General features: G+C 37.4%; 1 non-coding gene across 1 annotated transcript; it reads right to left on the bottom strand.

Annotated features, from left to right (window-relative positions):
- Positions 1–1,917: 1,917 nt before the first annotated feature.
- On the bottom strand, positions 1,918–1,989 carry Trnal-caa (transfer RNA leucine (anticodon CAA)). Its single transcript has one exon. It is a non-coding gene; the product is annotated as a tRNA-Leu (tRNA).
- Between the last annotated feature and the right edge of the window lie 7,406 nt (positions 1,990–9,395).

Raw genomic sequence — 9,395 nt, 5'->3', positions numbered from 1 at the left:
AATTATTTTTATACTTTTTAGTGCACATTATATCTATTGTTTTGGAATAGTGTTTTGGAAGGCGGTTGTTTTTTTGTTAATTTTTTTTTTTATTTTATTATTTTTAGTGAATTTGTAGTACACTAACTAACAATTTGTCTAAATTTGTGTGAATATACTAAATTTTTCAATGCAGCAATGAACGTCAGTACTTTGCAATTTGATTACAGACAGTGTTCCGTTACTTTACTACTCTCACTAAACTATCTTTGAAGTATATGCTTTCCAATAAAAAATGAATAATCGAAATCGATTGGCGTGATATTGAGTTATTCGTAAATTTATCATCCCCTTTGCTTTACGTATGTATAGCAAAATTTAAGACTTTTATGGTTTTCTCATGGATTCCCTTGTCAGATCTGGACCAAATTACAATGGGACCACTTGGGAAACACCAGCATTCAAATAAAAAAAATTGTAAAAATCGGTTCACCCAGTCGAAGTTTGAGGTAACAAACATTAAAAAAAAAAGCAAAAAAAATTCCGACGACTTGAGAACCTCGGCCGTGTTTGAAGTTGGTTAAAAATAACGGATGATACGAGCAGGACGTTCAGCTGATGGTAATTGATACGCCTTGCTCATAACTCATTATAATGCAGTGCCGCTCAGGATTCTTGAAAAACCCCAAAAATTCTGAGCGGCACTACAATTATTGCGCTCGGCACCTTGAGATATGAGACGTTAAATCTCATTTGCCCAGAAATTTTACTAGCTACGGCACCTTTCAGATCGATACACAATAATGTGTAGACATTACTGCTTCATGGCAGAAATAAGTGCCGTTGTGGTACCCATAATATAGCCGGCATCCTGTGCAAGGGAGCCTCCAAACACCAAAATATTCGCGCAATTGAATATTGAATAACTAGATATTTCCGTTGTTGAGACCATGATTGGTGCGTAGCATGTCGTACCATCCGCAATTGAGAACTTTTAATTGATCGTTATAAAGTTGAGTATTGTGTATCAATTAATATATCCAAACAGACTGTTTCTCATAACTTGATTGCGAAGCGGTGGCCATGCGACTCACTTGTAAAACAATCTGTTATTATCTACCTGTTGCTCCGTAATTATTTCCCATTGTACATATTAAACATTAACCCCCTTATATAACTTTACGTGGGTTCCTCATATAGAATTTGTATGTAATAAACTAAGGTCAATACTTTCTAGATTATCAATACTTAAATACAAAATTAACTACAAAATCTTGAGACTATTATATCTTGCCCTGGCTGACTCTGTTGTTAGATACGGGTTGTGCTGTTATGGCAGAACGTATAAAATATATTTAGAAAAAATTCATAACTTACAAATAAGATTACTTAAAACCATTGTATCTAACCATGTTAAATATAAATTTACTAATAACCAAAAAGAACTATATATTTTCCTATTGTAATGTCGTGTCGATCTGCAAAAGAAAAATTTCAAAGCAAAGCTAAAAAAATACTATCTAGAAGCTACTAACCTGGAATACCTTTGATGTATATTTTTAATAATACTACTATATGTTATATTAAGTCTTAAGTAATTAAAACAATTATTCTAATGCGAACTTACCGCTCGTACATAAACCTTAGAGGTTTTGCGAGTATGTCTTTATTATTATTATATATATAAAGATAATTTTGTTCATTGAATAAATAAATAAAATAAATTCATAATGGTCCGCTTACCTTAAACAGCCGCTTAGGAGTGTTTTTTCTCATTCTGACTTAGGTCAATAGAAGAAGACAGAGTGAGAATTAGCAATGCTTAAGTTAGCAGACTATTATGAATAAGGGGGTAATAAGTTAAATTCTTAAATCGAGGCTTACCTCGACAATAGTATTTTACTAAACATGCCGTACTTCCGTGGGTTTTAGATTTTATGAACGATGCGGGATTCGAACCCGCGACCTCTCGCGTTTGGTACGAGCACTCTTTCACTGAGCCAACCGTTCGAGTGACTGTAAAACAAAAAATACCTTCATAGGTATTCATACTTAGAGTGTAAATTGATGCTCTATAACCAGGTAAATACGATAGATAGTGTTATTGCTATGCGATTAGACGGGCGCTGCAGGTCTCTATCGGACAATCGTCGACCAGTGCCGTAAGAAACTTGTGTCTTCTATCGAGTACTCTCTTGAGAAGGTCTTGGAATAAATATGAACCTTGTCCAATTTCCCCTCCAGAAGACTCGAGTTTAAGTCCTGCGTAACTTCAAGCCTTCAACATTCTAGCGCTCTACAAAACGCAGGTCCGGCCACATATGGAGTGGTACTGTCATCTCTGTTCTGGCGCACCCCAGTATCGGCTTGAAAGATTTGACCGCGTGCAACGCAGAACAGCTCGAATTGCCGGGGATCCAGTGCTCTGTGCACGGACAGATCATTTGACGTTGCGTAGAGACGTCGCTTCATTTTGTGTCTTCTACAGCATCTATCATAGGGAGTATTCAGAAAAGCTGTTTAACCTTATTCCTGCCGCGGAATCCCACCTTCGCACGACCCGCAACAAATTAGGATATCATCCCTACGATCTGGATGTGTGGCGTTCTTCCACAGTGCGTTGTTTCCAGGATTATATGATATGGTTACCGTCATATCAATATGTCCCTCTCTTCCACTAAGAGTAAAACAATTAAAAATATCAATATCTCTCTGTTTTGACTGGCCTAGGATTGGATATGCTTTGACAGATAGCTTTCATATTGTGACGTTATTTATTACATGTGGATCCGAACTAAAACTTATATCCTGGAAAACTATTAATTTCATGATAAAATGTACCCTATATCCTTTTCTGTAACACTGACATCGTGTGTGCTAAACCTTATAATGACCGGTTCAGTAGTTAATGAGTTAAAGTCACAAACAAATATTATACACAAGGAAACTCCCATTCGCATTCATAATGTGAGTTAGGATTTCCGCATATACATTTTCAATTACCGAATCTTATCTATATCTATACTATAATATTATAAAGCTGCAGTGTTTGTTTGTTTGTTATTTGTTTGAACGCGCTAATCTCTGGTACTACTGGTCCGATTTGAATGATTATTTCAGTGTTGGGTAGTCCATTTATCGAGGAAGGCTATAGGCTATGTTTTTTATTTTCAAAATTAGGGATCCGTAATAAAATTGCTATTTTGTAACACAAGGTGTAAAATCGAAAACCTATTTTTGCGTGCGCTGCAAAAACTATTGACAATAGAACAAAATGATGTACAGGCTATAATATAGGCAATATTTTATTACTTATGAAACTATCGCATGAATTATACTTTATATGGCAAAACAACGTTTGCCGGGTCAGCTAGTATATATATAAAAATGAATTGCTGTTCGTTAGTCTCGCTAAAACTCGGGAACGGCTGGACCGTTTTGGCTAATTTTGGTCTTGAATAATTTGTGGAAGTCCAGAGAAGGTTTTAAAGTTGAATAAATATGAAAATGCTCGGAATTAAATAATAACAACAACTTATGATATATATTTTATATATTTGATGCCAATATTTCGATCCAATTGCATGAATCTTGGTCACGGTTAGATCGAAATATCGGCATGTGAGTACCCGTCATAATAATTACAATGTTACAGTTTCGCGATGATAAAAGTTTAAAATGTTTATATCTTTCCAACTTCCTCAGGAGGTAAAAAATAAACTGAATTTTGGCTAACTATAGTTGGTAGATTAACTACAGTTTTTAATAATCTATTAGATTACTTATGTAGATTGATAAATCTTAAGTTTATTATTGTGCCGAAAAATCGGTAACAATTGGGGAGATGACAATAATTTATAAAATATATTGTGAAGTGTTGAAATACAGTAATGAATCCACTGGATTATGTTGTGGCAAAGTAAAATTGCCACAATTGGTTCCAACAACAAGATCCTTTTACGCTCTTTTGTTTCTGGGATTGGAAATTATTCTAATTATATTCTCGGTTTGATAGCAGAAACAATTTCATTACAACAACAGGGTGCCATATTTTACGAAATAATTCTTGATGTTATGATATATTATTGACAAATTCATTAGAAATATTATTTTATTTATTATATACATAACAACGTGTGTCGGCTCAGCTAGTAACAATAATAATATATTTAAGCTTAAATGTTTTGCTAGCACTATACCTAGCAATAGCATTTCTTGTCCATAAATTCCTTGAGACTATAGAAATTATAAGTATTTAGCCAATTATATAGTTTATTCTTATATAATCTAGAATTTAAATTTTTAATGCTACTCGGTAACTTATTATGAAGGCTCCAACTTCTACGTTTAATTGCGTTGCGGGCACCATGCAATTTTGACGTCACACATTTACATGTGCAACTACAGTTATAGGTAAACGTATTTCCAACCATTTTTTTGACGCTGGAAAATCCCCATGGATACCCGTCAGGTGCGGGGGGGTGCTGCCGGGTTATGCCAGACTCTTGCCGGCGAAAACCAGCGGTGTTTCTCCTCACCGTCTGTTGTCCGACTCGGACCCATCAAGTGGGGCGCCCACCTGTGGCATTCAACCTGGCGTGCCACACGGGACACACCAGCCGTCTCGGTGGTCTCCTCCAACTGGGCGATGGTACCCCCCGGTACATCCCACATTAAGGGGGAAGGAGGGGCTCGTGTCCTCTCGCCTCCGTCCTGCTCTCTTTCGTCGGATTGGGTTCGACAGAGGGTCCTCCTCAACCGCTTTGCCCGCTCCGCTTTTTTCTCCTCACCCTGGTCACATCCACAGTGCCCTCTGCTAAATCAGAGGGACACGAGGAGAGACACCATCCCTGTGCCGCTCTTAGTCTGGCCCTTCTCTCCAAGCCTGTCCGTTGCGGTTAGCCCTGTATGGCACAGCCTAGGAGATCCTTGGGACACGCAAGCCCCCCCTCCACGACAAGGTGGCAGCACGATCGGGAGGGAACGTATTTCCAAGCCTACGCTACCTGCGAGTATCAATCGTAACCATCATATAACACAATTTTGCGGTTTCAACCTGTGGTTCCAATCTGCAAAAAAATATAGCTTTTAATTATTATTTTATTGTAAATGGACTTAACATACAGGAGACCTTTAGATGATAATCTATAGCGTAGCATACCGCGATACATCACTCTGAAATATTAAAATGAAATGTCTCATATTACGCTTATTCATCATCATCATCAGCCGGAAGACGTCCAATGCTGGACAAAGGCCTCCCCCAAAGATTTTCACGACCATCGGTCCAGCGCTGCCTTCAACCTACGTATTCCGGCAATCTTGACCAGATTGTCGGCCCATCTTGTGGGGGGGCTACCAACACTGCGTCTTCCGGTACGTGGTCGCCATTGTAACGGCCATCTGTCTGTCGAACTAAGTGCCCTGCCCAAAGCCACTTCAGTTTTGCAATCGTTTGGACTATGACAGTGACTATTTCTCCTATGGATCTCCTCATTTCTGATTCTATCTCGCAGGGAAAGCCCTCTTCATTGCCCTCTGAGCGACCATGAGCTGCATGATGATTTCTTATCAGCCCCATAGTTAGCGACCACGTCTGCATACCGTAAGTCATCACTGGCAACACACTGGTTGAAAACCTTCGCCTTCAGACACTGTAGTATTTAAATCGAGAAGATTTTACGCCTATTAGTATAAATAAAATATTAGCAAAGCACCTTTATTAAAATTTTCCATAGTTCGTTAATCTCTATGATTGTAATTAAACATAACTCAATGTGAGGTGGGAGTGCCCATCTGGCATTAAGGGCGCACTTGATAATTAACTTGTCAGACGATGGCAATGACAATGTGAGAAAATTGTCACGCAATCAAAAAATTAATCACGTATCGAAGGGCGAGGCTGTTGAAAGTTCTGTCCCCCTGGTAATGTAAATATTTTTATATACTTTTTTATGAAAGAGAGAAACGAGCTTACCTGATGTTAAGTGATCACCGTCACCCACATTCCCTTGCAACACCAGAGGTATCACAGGAGCGTCTCCGACCTTGTCGTCTTGTCCCAGAAACACCGCACAAGTAAGCTTATTCCACAGCTTTTTAGTACGTGGATAAAAGTTCTTTGAAAACCGCACTGTGCACTGCCACACATCCAGATTGTGGGGAAGATATCGTATTATGTGGCGTATTTTGCGAAGGTTGAATTCGGCGGCAGCAAAGAAGTAAAGAAAACTCAAATCATTTATATAATTATGGATTTCCACAAAGTAACGCCTACTTCAATAAAGGTAAAAAATAGCCTATCTTCGATATTTAAGGTACTTTCCCTTCATGTCCCATAACTTTGGGACAACCTGTATATGTCGCAGGTATATTGTCAAAGCCGTGTTATTACAATTTCACTTGTGATATTATAATTTACCGTTAGATTGACAAGACAATTTAACGGACTGGTTGTAGTGAAATTGTAATGTTACGGGTACACTATAGTTATATTGTAAGGCAATTATATTATGACATTTTTACTGGTCATTAGTTTATGAGGCGGTCTCTAATTGGTCTGTTTTAGTATTCAACTAGAAATAACAACTAGAAATCAACTAATTGTTATCTAAGCGAAACCAAATCAGCCCTTGTTAACTACTATTTCAACAATAATTTTAGTTGGGAAATTGCATACACCCTCTTATTGTTTACTATTGTTTTGCAAATTACGTATGAATAAAATTGACCAATCAGAACTTTCATAATACTGCTGACATCATTTGTAATATACCTAGATTTATTATAGGATCACTATAGTGAACCCGTGGATAACCAGGCACGGACTAGTAAAAAAATAAGGATTCCGTGTCAACTTACATAACAGTGTAGCACCAAAGCAAGCCGATTAACGTGTAAATACATAGCCCCACGCACACACTTACACTACTACAAGCCGATAGGCGGCCATTATGAGAATTATCATCGTCTGTGACAGATCAGTTTGCGTCTCAATAAAATATTTTAAAAATGCCGTCGCGCATTGTGAAAAAGTGTAAAAACGATACTATAAAAGTATTAGTATATATGATTATTTAAGGGAGAAAAAATTGTATAACTAGTATCCCCCGTAACCGCACACACACTAGCATAACAGTGCTTCACTTGCCAATATCACGGCGTGGAGTCCTTCTTTTTTTACTCGTCCGTGTAACCAGGCCGTTAAATTGTAAGAAATGAAGTAGATTGACAATCTACCGTTTTATTGTGATAATGAAATTGTAATATCACGGATTCGACAATATATCATCGTATTACTGAAGTTATCACACACTATCAATCGAGTTTCAAAAATATTAACACTATTTTTCTCAAACAAAGTTGCAAGAAATCCTATTCAAGTTTCATCCATCACTGAATCTCGTATCGAATATATTTTTATTCAAACGTAAAAGAAGGTTCGAGAGAAACTAAAACTTTAGTGTTGCTTTTGATACAGTGTTAAAGAAAAAGGAATGCTGTAAACTTTACAGACAAACACTTTAAATTATATTCACGTTGCGATAAATATTTTTTTTTGTCAACTACAAGTTTCTTTTAAATTACTGAATTTAACATATGTTCGTAAAACGTTGAGCTCGTGAAAAAAACATATTAGACCACGGCCACTCTTTTCAATCAAATAGGGTATTTTACAATGGCTTTAACATACATAACAAATTAGTTTGTAAGGTGCTGCATCCAATATATGAGTCGTGTTTAAGTAATCTAAATTACACTGGCCTTCAAAAGTAAGTATCACACTTTTAAAATTGGGATAACTTTTTAAGTTCACAAGATATACTTTCGAAATAAAAAGGACTCCAAAGAAAATTTAATTTTGTACATAACAACTTTATAGTCTTTCCTTCTTTACCTTCTTTTAAGAATTGGCTGAAAAAAAACTTCAAAAACAAAACCATTCCTTTTTCAAAGTGGACGTTTCCGAATTACAATTTTACCATTCACATTTTTCTTTCTGTTTTAAATTTTTTTCAAGATCGATGGGTCTTGTTTTAAAAATTTATGCTAAAAAGCACATAATATTTATTTATCATGCCTCTTTCAGTTGAAGAATGTGCTAGGATCATGGCTTTTCTGGAACTAGGCATCAGTATGCGTCGCACTGCAAGAATGGTGGGTGTGACGGTACGAACGGTCCAGAAGGTAAAGCAAAGAGACTGGACACCATCTGAGGAGACCTTGTAATGGCAGACCCAGGTGTACCAGTGCCCGAGAAGATCGTTATATTATTTCCACTGTGTTAAGAAATCGCCACCAAAATGCAGTTGAACCCCAGCAACAGCTACTTCAGACCCGGAGGGACTACATTAGTGACAGTACAGTGAGAAGAAGACTTGCTGAAGCAAATTTGAAACCCCGAAGACCAGCGAGTGGCCCAAAACTCGAGAGACAGCATCGAGTAGCGAGACTGCGATACGCCCGTGAACACATGCAGTGGGATGAAGAAGAATGGTCAAGAATTTTGTTTGCAGATGAGTCTCGATTCTCCCTTTACACTTCTGATGGAAGGCGAAGTGTTTACAGGCGACCTTCAAGCCTGCATCTCAGAAAGAGTCCAATACGGTGGAGGCAGTGTACATGTATGGGCTGGCATATCTTCAGAAGGTCGCACAGACTAGTAGCCATAGAAAATGGCTCCCTCACTGGGCAAAGATATGCTCAAGAGATTCTCAATGAGTATGCAGGGCCTTATTTAGCAAATATGGGTTATGGATCGATGCTGATGCATGATAATGCCCGACCACACACGGCTCATATCGTACAAGAGTATATTCAGGAGGTTGGTATCAGCGTGATGGCTTGGCCATCAAGAAGTCCTGATCTCAACCCGATTGAACACGCCTGGGATGAGCTTGGGAGGCTAGTCAGAAATCGCAGACCACCACCTACTACCCTCAGGGCACTAAAGCAGGCCCTGGTAGAAGAATGGGAGAATATTCCCCAACATCGGCTCCGAAACCTAGTGTTCAATATGCCAAACCGGCTCGAAGCTGTAATCAGAGCTCGAGGAGGCAATACCAGTTATTAAAAATTAAATAACATGTAATACATTTTAGTTGAATTTTTTTACACTAAACTAAAAATGTCTGTTTTCATTGTTTTATCTTTTTTAAATTAAAAATGTTACTAATGTATAATTTTAGTTTCTAAGAATTAAAGCCTATAAAATTTGCAACAAAACGTTTTTAATCTTAAATCTCTACCTTCTATAGTTAAGAATAAAAATTAATTTGAAAAGTGTGATACTTACTTTTGCAGGCCAGTGTATATCATAAAAAGTAATAAATAATTAACTGTATAAATATAAATTATCGTATATTGGATACATCGGATTCATTGTTTGTGTAAGGAGATGCTTCGTGAACATGATG

Source organism: Leptidea sinapis, chromosome 3 (genome assembly GCF_905404315.1).
Source record: "Leptidea sinapis chromosome 3, ilLepSina1.1, whole genome shotgun sequence".
Taxonomy (NCBI): Eukaryota; Metazoa; Arthropoda; class Insecta; order Lepidoptera; family Pieridae; genus Leptidea; species Leptidea sinapis.
Note: the sequence above shows the minus strand (reverse complement) of the source record. Positions and strands in the feature narration are given on the sequence as shown.